General features: G+C 35.4%; 1 protein-coding gene across 7 annotated transcripts in view; it reads right to left on the bottom strand.

Annotated features, from left to right (window-relative positions):
* Positions 1-6,342, bottom strand: part of AKAP13 (A-kinase anchoring protein 13) — a 521,925-nt gene extending 515,583 nt beyond the window's left edge. For all 7 annotated transcript variants that reach the window (XM_053717637.1, XM_053717639.1, XM_053717640.1 and 4 more), the window contains exon 1: positions 6,128-6,342. The gene's annotated coding sequence lies outside the window, so the exon portion shown is untranslated. The remainder of the gene's footprint in view (positions 1-6,127) is intronic.
* Positions 6,343-23,253: the final 16,911 nt, after the last annotated feature.

Raw genomic sequence — 23,253 nt, 5'->3', positions numbered from 1 at the left:
CAAAAGGCAGCAAAAGGATAGCTGACATTTCACCAAAAAACAAGCTTGTGAAAATCAACACTTGGATCCTATTCCACAGCTGCTCTGCTAATATTCCTGAAAATGACAACAGAATTTAATGGGCAAGATCAAGGTAGGGGCTTACCAATATATTTCTTGGCTCCAAAGACTAAGCTCCAAAAGTCCCTGAATAATGTTAATAAAGTTGCAAAATTTAAAGTTCATTTTACAGATTACAGTTTCTAACAAAAATGCGACATACAATAAAAATGCTAAAATGACTTTTACAACTAGTGTTCAACCGTATATATATATATATATATATATATATATATATATATATATATATATATATATATATATATTTATATTTATATATATATATATATATATATATATATTAACATAAATAAAAAGAATCAAAAGCAACATTAATAAATTCATCATGAAACATAATATTTTTATTTATGTTTCATTCAGAAAAAACTTACAATTTTAAACAACTTTATAATTTACTTTTATTATCAAATTTGCTTGATTTTCTTTGCATACTTTTTTGAAGGAGCAGAAATGTACTACTGGGAGCGGAACACATCAGGTGAGCCACCAATAAGCTGCTAGCACCGAGTAGTGCATTGCTGCTCCTGAGCCTACTAAAAGAACAAAGCAAATTAGATAATAGAAGGTCTTTTCAAAGTTGTTTAAAATTGCACGCTCTATCTGAATCATAAAAGTGTAATAATAGCTTGGGACAAAGATATTGTGTTTTTCATGGTTCACCTACAACTCTTGTTTTGTCTTTGTGCCATTCTCCAGAAATAGGTACAAAACACAAAGAAAAAGACATGAGTGCCACAAAACATTGTTGGCTTTTATCAAGCACATAACATATAGTAAAAAATGTACTGCATTTTCAAGGATAGAACATCTGAGTCTCAGTTAAAGGTCTTTGGAAAGGAAAGGAAAAATAAATAGAAATATATATACACACACACACATATTTAGTAGTCCAGTAAATGTTAAAGAGTGAAATTTCTAAGTGTGTGTGTATATATATATATACTCAATATACTTTCAGAAAGTATTATGCCATTTTTTTCTCCTGTAAATTAACGCTAAATATTAAAAGATTGGAATGAACCTTCCAAGATTCTAATATCTGACCAATATGCCACACGGTGATCAGTAGCAGCTGGTGCCGTAGAAAATGTGAATATAAAAATAATGTGCACATTTAGATAATGGAAGTGAATTAAAAAGTTATTTAAAATGGTGTGCTCTTTCTGAATCATAAACGTTTAATTTTGACTTGACTGTCAATTCAATAAAATGTACTCACATTCATAGAAGATCATTACCCATACAGAAAATATTTATAAACCAGTTTCCAGAAAGCTTCAACAGCTGTAGTTATAGTCTGAAACACTGTTTATGATGGGTCTAGCGAGTCAGGACCTGTACAGAAGTACAGTATTCAGGAAATCTGACTGGACAGAGAGCAAGTGAAGTTTTTAAAACTTGATTGATTTTTTTAAAAATGTAGGAGTCAAGCAAAAAAAATATTAGGCCTCAATTAAAATAAAAGACTTTTTATTGTTTCTTTACAGGGTTCATGAGAGTACATTACATTTCAGGGTAACTATAGGCCCTTTGTAATAAGTGTGCTGGTTTCCAATTTGTTTGAAGATCAAAAAATTAGGAGCCAGCAATTTTTCAGTTTTCATAGTGTTTGGGCAAATGATACAAAAAGGGACAGTTAAATCAAAATTAAACGTAAAATGATAATGCACACATTTTTAAACATCTTTCCAATTTACTTCTATTAAAAATGTTGCTTAATTCTCTTGGTATCCTTTGTTAAAGAGTAATCATAGGTGTGCTTAGGAGCATGCACGTCTTAAGCCACCTGGCAGTAGTGCTTGCAACATTGTTTATTGCAATATTATACATAGTTACAAACAATGCTGCCATAGATATGTGCATGCTCCTAAGCTCCTATCATCCTACCTAAGTTTAGTATTCAACAAAGGAAACTAAGAGAACAAATTAATACAATTATTTAAATCTCATCATTTGCAACAACACATAAGAACTGAATAATTCACTTTTGCAGAAAGTAAGGAAAGGTTCTGCCTCTGGGGTGCTCTCTATTGTGTTCAGTTAGCTGCCAGTAGTGTATTGTGGCTTGTTCAACAAAGGATACCAAGAGAATGTAGCAAATTAGATAACAGAAGTAAATTGGAAGGTTGTTTAAAATGGTATCTGAATCATGAAAGAAGAATTTTGGGTTTCATGTCCCTTTAAATTTATTTATACAGACAACGGGTTGTTATTTCAAGACATAGAATTTGTAAAACTTGTTCGCCAGTTCTGCAAGGGTAGAAGAAAAAAAAATCCCACCCACTACATTTCTTTACACATCATTTTAATAAAAAAAAGTGTCAGTTTTTATGATCCTGGTTAGGGGAAACACATGATATCATCTTATGACCAGCAGAAACACTGTGACTATTGACAACTATTATTACATGTATATAAATATAATCAAGCCCAAAACATCCAAAAGGCAAAACATTCTTATAGGAGGAGAAAAAGGTTGTTCCAAAATGTACAGGAATGACACTGATAGATGACATTCCCAAGCAAACTATTCTTGGGCTACACAGCGCTAAAACAGTTTGCAATAAGCTTGGGCTAGCACCCAATCAGAAGTTTAGAATACTCTGGGATTGATACCTTGTGCGCGCTTTTGTGCTACAGAAAAAAAAACAACAACAACAAACCGATATGCAGACGATAACAGCAACTCTATTGCAAACTTTTCACATATTATATATCCCAGAATACTTTGCACTGGAATGTCCCTTTAAAAAGAGATCTCTCAAAATCAGGTGCTTCTTAGCCTTAGGGTAAGGACACAAATTGGGCTACTAAAATATTTAGTTAGGTTAGTATCAGACTTCTTAATCAGGCCCAGACAGCTGTTTTCCATACATGTTTACCACTAGATTGTGATAGAATGTGTAAACATTCATTAAAAAGAAGCCACACATTACATGGATTTAACACAAGTGTCCAAGGGGTGTGTAACAACTGCAATAGCGATTAAAGAGATATGAAACCCAAAAAAATGATTTTGTCATTCAGACAGGGTATACAATTTGAAACAGTTTCCAAACAACTTTCCAATTCACATCCATTATCTAAATATGCACAATCTTTTTATATGCACGCTTTCTGAAGGCACCAGCTCCTACTGAGCAAGTGCAAGATTCACAGGATATACAGATATGCATTTTGTGATTGGCTGACGGCTGTCACATGATGCATTAGGAAGAAAAATGTAACTGACTAATCAGAAAAATATCTACTACTCTTTTGAAATTCATACGAGGTGCTTAAAAGACAGTAGAATTGTACAATCAAAAACTCATATGGGTATATACTGTGATCTCTTGCACATGCTCAGTGGTAGCTGTTGATCAGAATATGTGTATAAAAAAAAAAAGGCTGAATGATTTAGTAAATCTTAAAACTGTGTGCTCTATCTGAATCATGAACGTTTCATTTTAACTTTAGAATCCTTTTAAACTCTTGGCGCTAGACAAAACAATGTATGTTACTTTAACTTTATGGATCTGTGCTGTGTGTTAGCAAGGGATCCAGCACTATGAGGTACTGCAATAACTTTTCAATTTACTTCTATTATATAATTTCATTTTTTTCTCTTGGTATCCTTTGTTTAAAAGCATAGGCACAGGAGCAGAAATGTACCACTGGGAGCTAGCTGAAATCATTAGGTGAGCCAATGACAAGGCATGTTTGTGCAGCCAACAATCAGCAGCTAGCTCTAACTGGTGCACTGCTGCCCCCTGAGCATACCTAGATATGCTTTTCAACAAATAATACCAAGAGAAGAGATAATAGAAGTAAATTGAAAAGTTGTTTGAAATTGCATGCTCTGTCTAAATCATTAAAGTGTATAAGGACACGGAAGTCAAAATTAAACAGTCATGGTTCAGATAGAAAGTACAATTTTAAACAACTCTCCAATTTAATTGTTCTCTAATTTGCTTATTTCTCTTGGTATCCTTTGTTGAAAAGCATACCTAGGTAAGTGCAGGAGCAGCAATGTACTACTGGGAGCTAGATGCTGATTGTTGCTGCACACATATGCCTCTTGTCATTGTCACATGTGTTCAGCTAGCTCAGTGCAATGCTGTTCCTTCAACAAATGATACCAAGAGAATTAAGCAAATTTGATAATAGGACTATAAAGTGGAAAATTGTATAAAACTGAATGATCTATATGAATCACAAAAGAAAAATGTTGGGTTTCATATCCCTTTAATTTTTACTTTATTGTCCCTTTAATACAAAGTACGGAGTCTTTCATGGCACTGGGTCCCTTGCTAATACACAGCACAGATACATAAAACTAAAGTAATGCTGTTGAGAATAAACGTCCTTGTACAGAACAAGATTGTGGGGACAAAGAAAATGAAAAAAAGTATAGTGCTTGAAAAAAAGTGCTGTGGTGAATGACACTGCAGGGTACTAGAAAAAATATAGGGTCAAGGGTTTGCACCAGACTGCAGGCAGTAGATACAGGCTGCTGCACAGATCTAGGTGCAAGGCCCAAATTGTCATGAGCACTCGTGCCTGGATTTGCCTAAACTTGCAAAAACTCCTTGAATGTGAAATACACAAGTGAAGCAGACATTTAACATTATTGCCAGAAAAATATGCACAAAATAACAGCAATGGAAGAGTTATTTACACTGTATAAACAAACCAAAAAACACTAGCAATCAAAAGGTTAAATCACAGCTACGTATATATTGTGCTTATTTGTATGGCATTTTTATACACCACGCCATGTATGCATATGTTTGTACAGACTGAGATTAGATAGACAGACAAAACAAAATGCAAAACACTTAGGAGGTCTCCCGTTTCTAAATTTTGATCTTTTACTTCTGGCTCCAAGACATTTTAAGAATATGATACATCTGAAGTTAATTTTTTCAGTGACCATTAGAACATTAATACAGAGAGAACAAAATGCTGAAAAGACTATATACAGGAAACCACAATGATGTTGATCAGGGTGCATCTAATAATGATAATGCAAAGAAAAATGTGTTATACCATCAGATTGACAGATGTCAACAATACAGAAGGTAGCAAATAGGTTACATTTATTTTGTAATATATAAACAGCACAATCAAGCAGGCAACATAGAAGCAAGCACAAGGATAAAATGTAAACAGCTTTAGATACCATATGTGTCTAAATATCCACATAAATATAGAGATGAAAAACTATGCTATAGATTTAAAATAAGAAGCATTGTTGTTGGCAATCTATTTGGACTGCTGTTATAAAACTGATACATAAACTGGAGATCATAGAAGTCATTCAACCTGCTTTAAAGTAAAGAAGGGAAAACGGGCAGTTTGTGTTCACAGATGGACATTCTCTACAGGCATTTGTGGGTCAGTGATTGGCCAGAACAGTATGTATTTACAACATAACTCCAGGGCTGGACTGAGCAACTAAACAATGCTGAGCTTCGTATGCAGAAACATATAATGCAGTCTCTGCTGAGGGTTTACAACCTTTACCTGCTAGGTACAGCATGGGCTTTTGAAATTGGGTTTCAGAATTCAAACAACAAACTGACATTTTAAAGCTGCAAGGAGTGATCACATCATAAACTAAACTAAACTTTTTTACATACCAACAAATTAATGTAGATTTATTTACCATTAAAATGCATTTACAAAAACTGGGGACCCAGTAAAAGAAAATAAGTTTTAACCCCTTCTCAGCCCAGTCTAACAGTCATTCTAAAGTCACACAAAAAACACCTGAGAGTGACAGAGCTTTGGAGATCTAAGTGCACAGCAGTGATATTATAGTCTAATAGCGTCTGTAAATCACTCACTCCCCTAGCCAGGTTACTTCCGCTTTACCCTGTGCCCCATGCCCCTGCTGTAACCTCCTGCATACAGACTGTAAACTTTCCACACTACTACATCACCCCCTCCTCCTTGTACGCCTAACAAATGTCCCTGTGCACATTACACACTACCCCTCCCCCACTAGCCCAGGGCCGCTCACCTCCTGCTTATCCAACAAGTGTTCCCGGGGAGTCGAGCATTCCCCGCCTGAGCTGCTAAACTGCCAACTCCGGATCTTCACAAAGTACAGCAATACATCGCCCTGTGCAATAGACCCGTTATCCGTTGTCACACACAATAGGCACTCAGCAGCACCACTTGCTACACTCTATCACTTTCCGCTCCTACTACACTCCGGACAGTAGGAGACTCTACACACTGCGCTTGCGGGTAACTACACCCGCCCCAACCCCAACAGCATTCTCTGCTGTGATTGGCTGTAGCGTCTGACAGTCTTCTAAATCGCTGGCAGGATGAAGTAAATTGTAAAGGAAAAAAAGTTTTCACAAATTGTTTGGCTGAGATTTGTCTCTAGTATGCAAATCATATAGTGGCTACAGATAAAAGACATATTTGTATAGACAAATAAGTCGTATCTTGTGTATTACATGTGACAAGATGCTGCTTACACCATGTATTGCTGAGTAACAAGGAGAGAGGTGACGATGGCATTGGTGTAGCTTGTTACATTTCTTTCTAGCATCATTAGCTACAGACTCCACAGCGGTTTTAGATTCTAAATGCAAAATGAGTCAGCTTGGAAGGAGAGAGCATAATAATAAATATCTAATAGCGGTTTAGTTGAAATAATAATACATTATTAAATGAACTATTATCTTGGAAGAACAATAACATATTTTTTTTACGATTTGATATGTAGTATATTGACTAGGGTTAGGGTATGGTAAGTGAAAATTGGGTTTCAGTCTTGGCAATTGAAAAATTGGTTCCTTCTTATTTTTATTTATATTCCAGTCTTAAAACAATATTTTTATATACAATTTTTTAAACCTATTGTTCCAAATCTATTTGACTGTAAAGGTTTACACAAACATATGAATCCTTTTTTTATTATTATTAAAGGGATACTAACCCCACATTTTTTTTTTTTCTTTCATGAATCAGATAGAGCATGCAATTTTAAGCAACTTTCTAATTTACTCCTATTATCAATTTTTCTTTGTTCTCATGTTATCTTGATTTGAAAAAGCAGCAATGAAAGGTTAGGAGCCTGCCCATTTTTAGTTCAGCGCCTGGGTAGAGCTTGCTGATTGGTTTGCTACATTTAGCCACAAATCAGCAAGTGCTACCCAGGTGTTGAACAAAAAAATGGTCCGGCTCTAAAGCTTATAGTACTGCTTTTTAAATCAAGATAGCATGAGAACATTGATAAAAAATGATAATAGGAGTAAATTAGAAATGTGCTTAAAATCTCATGCTCTATCTGAATCATGGAAGAAAAAAAATGGGTTTAGTATCCGTTTAAATAGACCTCTGTGTTAACAATGTATATATTTCTATATTGCTTTAGGAATACCAAGTGATTAAAAATGCAAGTTTTAACATTTAATCTGGTTGGGGTGCATGCAAATACTCACTGTTTGGTAGGTACACCTTGCCCATAAATGTTCAAACCACATTAACTGTTAGATTTGCCAAATGAAAACTTGTGACAGGTTTCTGGGGCTGGATGTTCACACAGGAAAAGATTTGCAGAATTATATTTTTAATTCATAGAGTGATTTTACTGATCCATAAAGTGATATGCAAAACAGACCTCAGATAGTGTGTCATAGAGTCCCATACAAATTTAAATGAAAATGTACTCTCTCCAGTGCTATACTACAAAGTTCAGCTATGAAGTTGTCAGAACATTGTTTTTACTACAGATTTATTTTACTAGTTTCAAATATTTCCTATCTGAATGCTATTTTAGTAAAAAATTGCATCACATTTTGGAAGTGTATCCTATTGTAGTTGAAAAGCTTGTCAACATCCTTTTCTTAAAAAAAATGTTCCCTTTAAGTCTATGGAAATTCTTGCTGCAGATAATTTGTTAAGCTTTCCAGGCTGAAGGACAGACATACTGTTCAACCTTATTTATCTGTATAGTTGGTTAATATCACCCCTACATATATAGAAAACGCTTGGTTCGAGTAAAGTTAGCTGCTTGGCTGCAACAATCCAGAGGAAGCAGAATATGTGCATTAACTTTGTCAAAAGACACACCACATCCTGCTTCATTCTTACACAAAGAGTCTATCGAATTTATTTCCTGAAGCTAGTATGCTTTTTGACGGTTCAAAATTAACCCCTTCTCTATGAGCATTATGCACTGTAAGAGAGTTATACAAGCATTTTATATCTACATGCTATAAAGTTTCCCCAATCCAAACACTAAAGAAATTTACTTTCAATTTTCACATTGATGAAAAATGCAAAAAAACTAAAATCTTTCAATTTTTACAGTTTATCCATATTTATGCTTGAGGCAATTATACCCAAAATATTTATCTCCAGGCACACTTTGTGTACTTTTAAAATCCATGTGACATTCCTTATTTATTTCCAATATTCATGTGACACACTAATGACTTAGTTAAATGGACTTTAAAGTCACTTATTTATATAAGCATTGCACTCCATAAGGAAATAACTAATTTACAAATCAATCTCATTTAGAAAGAAATCATTTAATGGTCATTTTATTAGAACAACTGGCAAGGTTTTTCCAACTCAAGAGCTGTTCAGGGATACACCCTATAGTTGAATTTGTGTTCCTTCACTCCTTATCTGTTGCTGTAGATTAGCTGTGTAGAATGTTTCAGGGTCAGTTAAATATCCTCATAGTTACATTGGACTGAGGCACCCCATCTTCTCTGGAGGGAGAAGTGACAAGCAAAGACTTTAGAGGTACAACAACATAAGTAAAAATAAATAATTAAAGGAACAGTCAAGTCCAAAAAAAAAACTTTTAATTATTCAGATAGGACATGTAATTTTAAACAACTTTCCTATGTACTTTTATCACCAATTTTGCTTTGTTCTCTTGGTATTCTTAGTTAAGAGCTAAACCTAGGAGGTTCATATGCTAATTTTCTTGAAGGCCGTTTCTAATCTAAATGCATTTTGATAGTTTTTCACCACTAGAAGGCATTATTTAATGTATTTCATATAGATAACATTGAGCTCATGCACATGAATTTACCATGGAGACAGCTCTGATGGCTAAACTACAAGTCTGTCAAAAAAACTGAAATAAGGGGGCAGTCTGCTGAGGCTTAGATACAAGGTAATTACAGAGGTAAAACGTGTATAATTATAACTGTGTTGGTTATGCAAAACTGGGGAATTAGTAATTAAGGGATTATCTATCTTTTTAAACAACAAAAATTCTGGTGTTGACGGTCCCTTTAACGTATATTTCAATATTTAAAGTGTGATTAAACTTTGAATTTAAAGGGACACTCTTCTGTAAAATAGTTTTTCACTAATGTGTTCCCTATGACTTGTTATACTAGCTGCAGCGTATTATCTGTATGGGACTTACACTTTAGGTTTAATTTTGTATATGAAAAAGCTGCTTTTGCTCATTGAAGCCTAAATCTATTGTTCCCAAAAACATGCCAATTTAAATGGTCAGAGCTTGCAGGAAAAAAAACCAGACATCCAAATTGTATCTCTCTCTTTGCACAATGATCTTATCTCTCTGTTTATAAACAATGGCCAATACATGGCTCAACTGAAAATGAACATTTTAGTACCTATCTCCCCCCACCTGACCTGGAATTTGATTGCTGCTTGCTGACTCTTTTTTAACATAGCTTTTCCTTAGATAATGCAGCAGTATTCACAAATGCTCTATAGGTGGTATTTAAACATGCAACAATAGCTATTTAAAATAACAAAATATAGCAAATTAGTTATTTGTTAACAGTGTAATACAGTCCAAGAAGTAAAATGGATTATTGGGGACATATTAAAGAAGATAATTTACAGTATACTGTCCCTTGTATGTAATAAAAATACAAAATTAATTTTTAAAAAATGTGTCACTAGCAACCTTCCAAACTGTAGGTTTTGCAAAAAGACATGATGAGCAGTTTGGTATTTGTTTATCCTTATACTTCACAAAGGGTTAAGCACCTTTTTTCTTATGTAGAAGCCAAAACCAAACCAAATGGGTGTGATATACCAAAATGCAGTTAATGACTCAGATCCTCCCTAAGTGAAATAATATCTTGTTTTGTCTATAATATGAACACTCATAATTATATTTCTGTACAACCTCGTGTACTATTTGAAACTAGAACTTTAATCTCTGTAATTATCTCAGTGCACACCCTAAAGTATTTTTAGGAAATTATGTAACAAATAGCAAATTATAAAGTTTTTCAGGTTAGGTGACTGTTTTTTACACTGAAGCAAAGCTTATTAGTCCTTTTTTTAAAGGGACATTTAATGCCATTTAAATCGATTAAAGGGACAGTCAACTCAAATTTTTTTATTGTTTAAAAAGATAGATAATCCCTTAATTACCCATTCCCTAGTTTTCCACAGACAACACAGTTACAGTAATATACTTTTAACCTCTGTGATTACCTTGTATCTAAGCATCTTCTGACAGCCCCCTGATCACATGACTTTTTATTTATTATCTATTGACTTGCATTTTAGCTGTGTTGTGGACAACCCATGGGTGTGAGCACAATGTTATCTATATGGCCTGCATGAACTAGCAGTCTTCTGTTGTGAAAAGCAAATAAAAAAGTGTGTGATTAAGAGGCTGTCTATAGCGGCTTAGAAAAAGGCCAAAATTTAGAGGTTTAAATGTTCTGAAATATATTAATCTAACAATATTGGTTGCGCAAAGCTGGGGAATGGGTAGTAAAGGTGTTATCTATCTTTTAAACAATAACAATTGTAGTGTTGACTGTCCGTTTAAGCACTTAATTGCAAAACATCTGCATACAACATAAATATTTTAAAAGTGTTTCAAACTTTTTGCTAGGAAAATTGGGATAGATCTACAGTCCAATTAATTGACTCATGTAGCCAGTTAGAGACAAATATACAGTTAGGTCCGGAAATAATTGGACACTGACACAAGTTTTGTTATTTCGCCTATTTACCAAAATAAATTCAAGTTACAGTTAACAGGAATATGGGCTTACATTGCAGATTCCTATCTTTAATTTGAGGATATTCACATCCAAATTGGAGGAAGGGTTTAGGAATTACAGCTCTTTAATATTTATCCCCCTCTTTTTCAAGGCACCAATAGTAATTGGCCCATTGACTCAAAAACTGTTTCATGGACAGATGTGGGCTATTCCTTCGTTATTTCATTATCAATTAAGCAGGTTAAAGGCCTGGAGTTTATTCCAGGTGTGGCATTCGCATTTGGAAGCTGTAGCTGTGATCCCACAACAGGCATTCAAAAGAGCTCTCAATGCAAAAAAAAATCTATCAGTGTGATAGCAGAAACATTAGGAGTTGCCAAATTAACATTTTTGTACATTCTGAGAAAAAAAGAACGCACTGGTGGACGGAAGACAACAGTGGTGGATAATCGTAGGATCCTTTCCATGGTAAAGAAAAACCCCTTCACAACACCCAGCCAAGTGAAGAACGCTCTCCAGGAGGTAGGCATATCATTATCTAACCATAAAGAGAAGGCTTCATGAGAGCAAATACAGAGGGTTCACCACAAGGTGCAAACCATTCATAAGACTCAAGAATAGAAAGGCTAGATTAGACTTTGCCAAAAAATATCTAAAAAAGCCAGCCCAGTTCTGGAACAGCATTCTTTGGACAGATGAAACTAAGATCAACCTGTACCAGAATGATGGGAAGAAAAAAGTATGGAGAAGGCTTGGAACTGCTTGTGATCCAAAGCATACCACATCATCTGTAAGCAATTAGTGTATAGTGTGTAGTTTGGTGAGGGCTTATATTTTAAATTGCTTAAAAACTAGACTATAGGGTTTCATAGATATCAGTTAAGACCAGGCATTTACCTGTCATCAGCATTGGTTTTGCTACAGGGACACTGATGGGACCCAGACTCCACCAGAATTATTCATGGCCCCTCTGTGGGCTCCCCTTCTGCAATACAGGGTTTCACAGTATAAGGAAAGTGTATGCATTTACAATACAAATATGGTGGCAGGGTTTTCAAGATGGCCGTTACAGTGTGTCCACTATATTTGTACAGAAATCTGTTGGCTGGGACTAATCAAAGAGAAAGGACGATTAACAATCACAGATAAATATATACAGTATATTTATATAAGCATACCAGTTTATTGGGTCTAGAATAAAACCACAGTTTTTATATGTTCAGTCTATCTGCATATTCATTAGCAGGAATTGAATAAAAATTGGATTGAATAAACAATGATATAGTAAGAAATTGAAGCTGCTACAATTTGAAATTATCTTTTTTTTTATTTTGCGCATAACCCACAAAAATTTGGCAACATGCCAAAATATAGCCTGGGTGGCAACTCTAATCTCCCCATTCCATAAAGCTGTAAAATAAGTAGTTTGAGTTCATCCCATACCGTACAGCTAATTGTAAAATAGTAATACAGGAATACTTCAAACTATAAATAGGCAACTTTTAAATGAGGTGTATTATTAAATGTCTATTGCATTACAGTCCGTGTAAGACATTCTTGGCCAAGAAGTGTGAACAGAAAATTATTGGGGAAAAAAATATAAAGGGACACTTAATTCAGTATTAACCCCTGTGAAATGTATAAGCAAAAACAGCAAAAATTGTATTCAAGAACTTTCATAATCTATTTTGTCCATTCTTCCTTTAATTTGTCTCTGGAATTTGCATGTTTTCCCCCCTCCCCACAGAGGCTTAACCCCTTAAGGACCAAGGCCATTGTTCAATTTCTTTCCCTTAAGGACCAGGGCTATTTTTACATTTCTGCGGTGTTTGTGTTTAGCTGTAATTTTTCTCTTATTCATTTACTGTACCCACACATATTATATACCGTTTTTCTCGCCACTAAATGGACTTTCTAAAGATATAATTATTTTCATCATATCTTATAATTTATTATTAAAAATATTATAAAATATGAGGAAAAAATGGGAAAAAAACACACTTTTTCTAACTTTCACCCCCAAAATCTGTTACACATCTACAACCACCAAAAAATACCCATGCTAAATAGTTTCTAAATTTTGTCCTGAGTTTAGAAATACCCAATGTTTACATGTTCTTTGCTTTTTTTGCAAGTTATAGGGCAATAAATACAAGAAGCACTTTGCTATTTCAAAACCACTTTTTTTCAAAATGAGCGCTAGTTACATTGGAACCCTGATATCTGTCAGGAATACCTTAATATCCCTTGACATGTGTATATTTTTTTTAGAAGACATCCCAAGGTATTGATCTAGGCCCATTTTGGTATATTTCATGCCACCATTTCACTGCCAAATGCGATCAAATAAAAAAAATTGTTTACTTTTTCACAAATATTTTCACAAACTTTAGGTTTCTCACAGAAATTATTTACTAACAACTTATGCAATTATGGCATAAATGGTTGTAAATGCTTCTCTGGGATCCCCTTTGTTCAGAAATAGCAGACTTATATGGCTTTGGCATTGCTTTTTGGTAATTAGAAGGCTGCTAAATGCCACTGCGCACCACACGTGTTTTATGCCCAGCAGTGAAGGGGTTAATTAGGGAACATGTAGGGAGCTTGTAGAGTTAATTTTAGCTTTGGTATAGTGTAGTAGACAACCCAAAGTATTGATCTAGGCCCATTTTGGTATATTTAATGCCACCATTTCACCGCCAAATGCGATCAAATTTAAAAAAAAACTTCATTTTTTTCCGCAATTTTAGGTTTCTCACTGAAATTATTTACAAACAGCTTGTGTAATTATGGCACAAATGGTTGTAAATGCTTCTCTGGGATCCCCTTTGTTCAGAAATAGCAGACATATATGGCTTTGGCGATGCTTTTTGGTAATTAGAAGGCTGCTAAATACCGCTGCACATCACACATGTATTATGTCTACCAGTGAAGGGGTTAATTAGGGATCTTGAAGGGAGCTTGCAGGGTTAATTTTAGCTTTAGTGTAGAGATCAGCTTCCCACCTGACACATCAGACCCCCTGATCCCTCCCAAACAGCTCTCTTCCCTCCCCCACCCCACAATTGTCCCCTCCATCTTAAGTACTGGCAGAAAGTCTGCCAGTACTAAAATAAAAGGTATCTTATTTTTTTTTATTTTTTCTTAGCATATTTACATATGCTGCTGTGTAGGATCCCCCTTAGCCCCAGACCTCTCTGAGCTCCCCCAAACAGCTCTCTAACTCTCCCCCTCTACATTATTGGGAGCCATCTTGGGTACTGGCAGCTGTCTGCCAGTACCCAGTTTACAAAAAAATATATATTTTTTAATTTTCCCCCCCACTTTTCTGTAGTGTAGCTTCCCCCCCCCAAAGACTAAACCCCCCACCCCCTCCCAGATCACTTTGATTATATATCATATAATTTTTATTCCCCCTCTCTCCCTCTAAAATTACACAAACTGTTCCATAGTGTAATGGTTCCCACCCGCTCCCTCCCCGTGCACGCGCCCGCCCGTCTCCCCCGTGCACGTGCGTGCGACCATGCGCGCCCCCCAGCTACCCCGCCAATGATCCCGCCCACCTCTGCACTCACAAAGCCATCGATTGGCGCCCACCTGCCTCCCACGTCGGCTCCCACTCACCAACGATTGCGGCCATCGATGTCCGGTGCAGAGAGGGCCACAGAGTGGCTCTCTCTGCATCGGATGGGGAAAAGGTTATTGCAGTGATGCCTCGATATGGAGGCATCACTGCAATAACCGGAAAGTGGCTGGAAGCGATCAGGATCGCTTCCAGCCGCTTTCAACCCCAACGTCGTACAGGGTACGTCGCTGGTTTTTAAAGACCAGTTTGTGCAAGACGTACCCTGTACGACGTATCTCGTTAAGGGGTTAAAGGGAAAGTATACTGTATTTTTTTTTATTTCTTTAAATGTGTTTCCAATAACTTGTTATACCAACTGCAGAGTATAAAATGTATGATAAATAAATTATTTAGTTTTATTGTTGTATGTGAAATAGCAGACATTGTTCCTTGAAACCACAGCCCATTAAAATGGGTTGAGCTTGCAAAGAAATCAGATCTGCTTATTTTATCACTTTCTGTACACACAAATTATCTATGTGTATGTATACCAGCACTGTGGAATTTGCTGGCGCACTTCAAATAACCGATAATAATAATACCAAAGCACCAATATTTAGGGCCAATTATCTAAACTTCGCCGAAATTTAGATAATACATTTTTGATGCATCTTAAAGGGACAGTATACACAAATTTTCATATAACTGGATGTAATAAAACACTACTACAAAGATACTGCTATAAATATCCAGTAATAAAACCTTTTCAAAACTTACTAAGAAGCTCCCAGTTTAGCACTGTTGATGAGGTTAGGCTTGGATAGCTACTGAAAGGGGCTGAGAAAGGATGAAGAGCAGACCCTTCTTTCTCCGCTGCATATGAAAAGACCCATTAGACAAACAGGATCAAACAGGAGTCTGTAGACTTCAGTTTACATCTAAAACTTTGGGGCTTGGTTAGGAGTCTGCAAACCAGCACAATGTTATTAAAAAAATAAGCAAAACTATTCATTGTTACAAAAACACTCCCAGCTATATAAATGGATCATTTACAAAACATTTATGCAAAGAAAAATCTAGTGTACAATGTCCCTTTAATAATACAATTTTTCCAGTGTATTTTTGTGTGAATGTTTCAGTTATATGCTTAGTATGATTTTTATCATTTTGATTTTCATTGTGCAAATTTGTAATGTATGCATGTCTTTCCCATTTGAAAATACGACCCCTAGCAAGACACCCTGTTTTCAGGGTAAAAAGTAGCTTTATACTGTATAATTCCACCAGGGAAATAGAAGTACTGGTGAGCATTTAGTACTCTATGGCAGTAGTCAGAGGTGTAACTAGAAACCACAGGGCCCAGGTGCAAGAATCTAAGAAGGGCACCCCCCAAAATAATGTGAATTTGATCCATATCTTTTTTTTTTTTTTAACATTTAACACAGAAAAAATATGTGAATCAGATTACGTCTGCAAAAGGAGGTACCCTGTGCCCACAGTCTGTGAGATGGTCTGACCCCCTATTACTGTACATAGTGACACTGTTTAACCCACCAGTACTGTATATAGTGAGTCAGTGACACAGTCTGTAATCTGCCGGTAAATTGGCTGGCCTGACCCTACCCGCCCCAGTACTTTATAAAGTGACCACAGTAGTCTGTGACATAGTCCAGCCCCCCCGTACTGTATATAGTGGTACTGTATAGTGACACTGTTTACCCCCTCCCCCCATGCTGTAGTAACAAGGTCTGTAATTTGCTGGTTCCACAAACATACACACACACACACACATATATATACATGCATAAATACACACACAGTCACATATATACATACACACACACATACATGCATAAATACACACACAGTCACATACATACATACACACACACACAGTCACATACATGCATATACATGCATAAATACACACACAGTCACATACATACATACATACATACACACACACACACACATGCATAAATACACACACAGTCACATACATACATACACACACACATACATGCATAAATACACACACAGTCACATACATACATACACACACACACACAGTCACATACATGCATACACACACACACATACATGCATAAATACACACACAGTCACATACATACATACATACATACACACACACATGCATAAATACACACACAGTCACATACATACATACACACACACACACACACACATACATGCATAAATACACACACAGTCACAAACATACACACACATACACACACAGTCACATACATACACACACACACACATAGATGCATACACACACACACATACATGCATAAATACACACACAGTCACATACATACATACATACACACACACACACAGTCACATACATGCATACACATACATGCATAAATACACACACAGTCACATACATACATACACACACACACAGTCACATACATACATAAACACACATACATGCATAAATACACACAGTCACATACATACACACATACATGCATAAATACACACACAGTCACAAACATACACACACATACACACACAGTCACATACATACACATACATGCATACATACACACACAGTCACATACATACATAGACACACACACATACATGCATAAATACACACACAGTCACATACATACATACATACACACACAAATACAAATGGGTAAAACAGAAACACTAACCCCTGTAGTCAGAGACACTAGTGAAGCATCATGTCACACTCACATGATATCAGTGCAGGCATTTGCAGGTCAACGCTTTTTATTTAAAAAAAAACACATTATTTTTTTTTTTTTAAGCTGGGCCCCCACCCTCAGGGGCCCAGTCGCAATTGCGACCTCTGGACCCCCTGTAGTTTTGCCCCTGGCAACAGTATTTTGCAACATTGTATAACAAAGCTGCAAATAATGTTGCAAAACACCACTGCCTTAGAGTACTAAAGACACTCCTGAGCTCTTACCAGCCTACCTGGTCTTACTCTTCAATAAAAGACACCAATAGTACAAAGTAAATTTGATAACAGAAGTAAATTGGAAAGTTGTTTAAAATTGCATGCTCTATCTGAATCATGAACTATTAATTTTGCCTTTACTGTCCCTTTAAGGACCAGCCTGTGCATTTCTCTGCTGTGATCCCCGCTAAAAGTAGCAAGATTGCGCTATTTCTGCATGCCCCACGAGAGCTGTTTGAGAGGGATCAGGTAGGGAACAGGGGGTGGGAAGTGTCAGGTGGGAGGCTAATCTCTACACTAAAGCTAAAATTAGCCTTTTAAGATACCTGATTAACCTCTTCACTGCCGGGAATAATAGAAGTGTGGTGTGCAGCTTCAATTAGCGGCCTTCTAATTACCAAAAAGCAATGGCAAAGCCATATATGTCTGCTAATCCCAGAGAATCTTTTATAACCATTTGTACCATGATTGCACAAGCGGTATATTAATAATTTTAGTGAGAACCCCAAAGTTTGTGAAAAAGTTAACAATTTTTTTTATTTGATCGCATTTGGCGGTGAATTGGTGGCATGAACTATACCAAAATAGGCCTAGATCAATACTTTAGATTGTATACTAAAAAAATATATAAAGTTTTGATAGGTAAATTAAAAAAACAAGACTCAAGGGGTTAAAGAGGCGAAAAAATTAGGGTAAACGGTCTCTTTAATGGGACAGTCTACACCAGAATTTTTATTGTTTAAAAAGATAGATAATACCTTTATTACCCATTCCCTAGTTTTGCATAACCAACACAGTTATATTAATATACTTTTTACCTCTGTGATTACCTTGTATCTAAGCCTCTGCAAACTGCCCCCTTATTTTAGTTCTTTTGACAGACATCCATTTTAGCCAATCAGAGCTGGCTCACCTGAACTCCACAAGCTTGAGCACAGTGTTATCTATATATGACACACATGAACTAACACCCTCTAGTGGTGAAAAATGTCAAAATGCCCTGAGAGAAGGGTCGGCCTTCAAGGGCTTATAAATTAGCATATGAACCTCCTAGGTTTAACTTTCAACTAAGAATACAAAGAGAACAAAGCAAAATTGGTGATAAAAGTAAATTTTAAAAATGGTTTAAAATTACATTCTCTATCTGAATCATGAAAGTTTATTTTGGACAAGACTGTACCTTTAATTGCATACTGACATAGTTACCTGGTCTTACAGCATGCAATACAGTAATTGCGTGATCAGTGCAGAGCTCACTTATAGCCCTGGAATGTTCTGTAATTACAACATACTACAATTACAGTTTAATTTGTCTATAAATAATTTATTTGCATGCATATTTTGTAAGATTGATGATATATTCTAATACTTCATAAATAAAACTACTTTAAAGGGACCTCAAATACCCCTTGTTTTTGTGTAAAAATAATACTTTGTCCCACGCTCCCTTACAAAGGCTAAAAATCAAAATCTGTAACCTAGTTTGTCAAACTGATGCAAGTCGCCTAAACCAGCTACTTGATTTACCTCAATTGCAGGTTACAGAATTGCTTTTTGGCGTCTCTAGTGAGCTTGGGACACAAGCACAAAACAAAGAGGTGTTTAATATCTATTTTAAGGGAGTGTCTACTCCAAAATGTTTATTGTTTACAAATATAGATAATCCCTTTTTTGTCCATTTCTCAGTTTAGCATAACCAACACTGTTATATTAATACACTTTTTACCTATGTGCTTACCTTGTATCTAAGCCTCTGCAGACTGTCCCCTTGTCTCAGTTTTTTTGACAGACATGCATTTTAGCCAATTAGTGCTGATTCATAAATAACTCCACAGGAGTGAGCACAATGTTATCTATATGACACACATGTACTAGTGCTAACTAGCTGTAAAAAAAATGTCAAAATGCACCGAGATAGGAGGTGACCTTCAAGGTCTTAGAAATTAGCAAATGCGCCTACCTAGGTTTAGCTTTCAACAAAGAATACAAAGAGAACAAATTAAAAAATAATAGTAAACTGGAAATTTGTTTAAAACTGCATGCCTTATCTGAATCATCAAAGTTTAATTTTGGAGAAAGAAAAACAGAGGCGCCACAATGGCCTAGTACCACCAAAAACGATGATGTAAATGAATATAGTAAGAGATATACTCACAAGAGGATTAAGTTTAAAGGGACACTGAACCCAAATTTTTTCTTTTGTGATTCAGATAGAGCATGCAATTTTAAGCAACTTTCTAATTTACTCCTATTATCAATTTTTCTTCGTTCTCTTGCTATCTTTATTTGAAAAAGAAGGCATCTAAGCTTTTTTTTGGATTCAGTACTCTGGACAGCACTTTTTTATTGGTGGATGAATATATCCACCAATCAGCAAGGACAACCCAGGTTGTTCATCAAAAATGGGCCGGCATCTAAACTTACATTCTTGCATTTCAAATAAAGATAGAATGAAGAAAATTTGATAATAGGAGTAAATTAGAAAGTTGCTTAAAATTTCATGCTCTATCTAAATCACGAAAGAAAAAATTTGGGTTCAGTGTCCCTTTAATTTTGACTTGACTGTCCTTTTAAGGTTTGAGTGATATTTCTTTGTGTCTTTGCTAAGAGTAGTCATATGTATATAATATTCAAATATTATTGCATGCTGGCAAATGAATTGAGAAGTTTTCATTAAAGGGACAGTCTAGGCCAAAATAAACTTTCATGATTCAGATAGAGCATGTAATTTTAAACAATTTTCCAATTTACTTTTATCACCAATTTTGCTTTGTTCTCTTGGTATTCTTAGTTGAAAGCTTAACCTAGGAGGTTCATATGCTAATTTCTTAGACCTTGAAGCCCACCTCTTTCAGATTGCATTTTAACAGTTTTTCACCACTAGAGGGTGTTAGTTCACGTATTTCATATAGATAACACTGTGCTCGTGCACGAGAAGTTATCTGGGACCAGGCACTGATTGGCTAGACTGCAAGTCTGTCAAAAAAACTGAAAAAAGGGGCAGTTTACAGAGGCTTAGATACAAGATAATCACAGAGGTTAAAAGTATATTATTATAACTGTGTTAGTTATGCAAAACTGGGAAATGGGTAATAAAGGGATTATCTATCTTTTAAAACGATAAACATTCTGGTGTAGACTGTCCCTTTAATAAGCAACTTAAAATAATAAGTTATTATGCGTAGAAGTTCTGTGCATGTTAAATATTTCTAGTGCAGGTATTGCCGTGATATAATATGTGTGTTGCCTGCATACGGCTTCTCACTGGTCCCTTGATAGTTCATGCTAACCTGGAACAATGGAAACGTCTTTTCTTTGTCATTTAAGTTGGCTAATCATGTAACCATGCAACCATGTAATATAATCCTGCAACCTGCTTGTGAACATCCTGCATGGAGTTATACTCTGAAAACAAAGGGCTACTGATGAATAAAGGATTTTGTTTTATTTGTTTGACATATGGAATTAAAGTTACTTTAGTTTGTTGTATTTTAAGCAGCAAATTGAACAATAAGATATTTTAGAATCTGCATTTTAATGCTGAACATTTTTTTTCAATTCAAAAGAAATTTTTTTTTTTGTAGCTTTATTTGGTTGCCAAATAAAAACGTTTACTTTACTAATACATTTGCATGTATACTGAGAATTAAAGGGATACATTTATGTTAAGTACAAGAGACATTATATAAGGTAGTCACGCAGATAATACAATCAAATGAATTAATTTATAGTGCATTGTAGTTTTTTTTATAACCTTGTAGTATATATCCTGTGGGTGTCAAAGGCACAAAATAAAGTGAGTTTGCCAAATGACTCTCAAACATAAGTCTAGGGTGCCCCAAAAGCAAAACATTACAGGGTCACTGATTTAGGAACTGAATAATTGTTATTTTTCATACTAGGAAGTTAGTGGTTGGTAGAAAATTACATTTTGGTTCCATCTTTTGTAAATTGTTAAGTGGAACAGGTTGCAAGAAGGCAGAAGGAAAGGTTCCAAATTATGTAAATTGTGGGAAAAAAGATTTGTGAAGGATTCAAAATGCATAGATTTATTTAAATGTAGGGACTATATCAGTAAATGAGCCAGGTATATTAATATGTGATGTGCTAAAGGGAGGGGTATAGACAAGCATTTCAAAACACTATAAAGTACTAGAAGCTTTTTCTAGCTGGTGATGATTTATGTAGCTTTTTGTAGCTGGTGATGATTTATATTAGATACATCAATTCTCAAGAATTAGATAAATCAATTCTTGAAAGCTCTCTGGTCTGGGGAAATTATCTAAGAAGTCTCATCAGTATAAGGAAGCTATATTTTCATTCAAGTGAGTTTTTAATAATTGGACCTTAAGCAAAGAAATTTAAGATTCTCTAAAAGGTTTTAAATGCAACTCACAGGCTCAATTTTCTTTCTGCTTTTTAAAAAGAACTTTAGTTCGATGTAGCTTTCTTTGGCAGTTAAAGGGTGGAGTGTTTTAATACAGCAGAAAAACCAGTGTATGTGTTTTCATCTTCTCATTATCAGATTGAGATGAACTCAGAGCTAATTTGATTTGATTTGTGTGCTAGGGCTCCCTCTAGTGGGGAGTTTGAGATGCATCTTTCTCATAAATAGCTGAGCTGTACACAGACATTCTGTGTTGTATTGATATTGTGCAGCACATAAAGTTCCGTAGCTTTCCCTTCTATTTAGAATGGTAACATGGTATGTAATGTGTTTACAGTACATGAGCTATCAGTGGCTCCTAACAGTTTGTTGTTTACCAGAGCCTAAGTAAGTGCATTAACATCAACACTCCTTGTTAGATGTGTTACAAAAGCTGATGAAAGTATACATAAACCACCCTGTCATGTGACCTTTTTTTTTTCCCTGCATCTGCTCTGCAGCTGTTACTTCAGATATTCTGACAATTAAAGATCATGCCAGGTTATATGTAGAATTGGTTGCCAAACAGTTGTGGAAAGATTTTCCCTGTAATTTGGTCTCAGCTCTAAGTCAATAACAACAAAAACACAGCATTTAAGGTTAAGGACAACATAAAACTATAATAATCATATAAACATATGGCTTGTTATGCTAAGTTCAGACAAATTATTGATAACAGTAAAAAGCTTACACAAGAAGATGTTTTAATGGATTTGGGTTTTGAGCATCTCAAGCAACTTGATTACAAACAAGACATTTTCACACTGATACACACTGAAATAAAAAAGGGATTCATTCAGTTTTGTGTCAGGCATAAGGCCATATAAGCAGTGCCAGTGCGTGAAGGGGATTACACAGGCTCAGCCTGTCATGTACTGTCTAGTAATAACATGATAATTAATCAGGTTATAGTTCCATAGCAACGGGAGAAGCTTTATGCGCTACATCCTTACTTGCTTTAAACCTGCTCTGCAGCACGCCCATGAAAGAACAGGTGGGCAACTATATTTTGGGGAGCAAGAAAGTTTACTATTTTTATGGATTAAGAATGAAATAGCTACTGATTTTTAAAATATCACATAATGAATATAGGGCTTGATCACAATCTAGTGGCCATATGCTCCTGAAATGATCAACATGTTTCTCAAGTGATGCAGTATAGATAAAATAGATTTAGATGCTATAAGCCGACAGCCGTGAATGTGTTTTC

Source organism: Bombina bombina, chromosome 6 (genome assembly GCF_027579735.1).
Source record: "Bombina bombina isolate aBomBom1 chromosome 6, aBomBom1.pri, whole genome shotgun sequence".
Taxonomy (NCBI): domain Eukaryota; kingdom Metazoa; phylum Chordata; class Amphibia; order Anura; family Bombinatoridae; genus Bombina; species Bombina bombina.
Note: the sequence above shows the minus strand (reverse complement) of the source record. Positions and strands in the feature narration are given on the sequence as shown.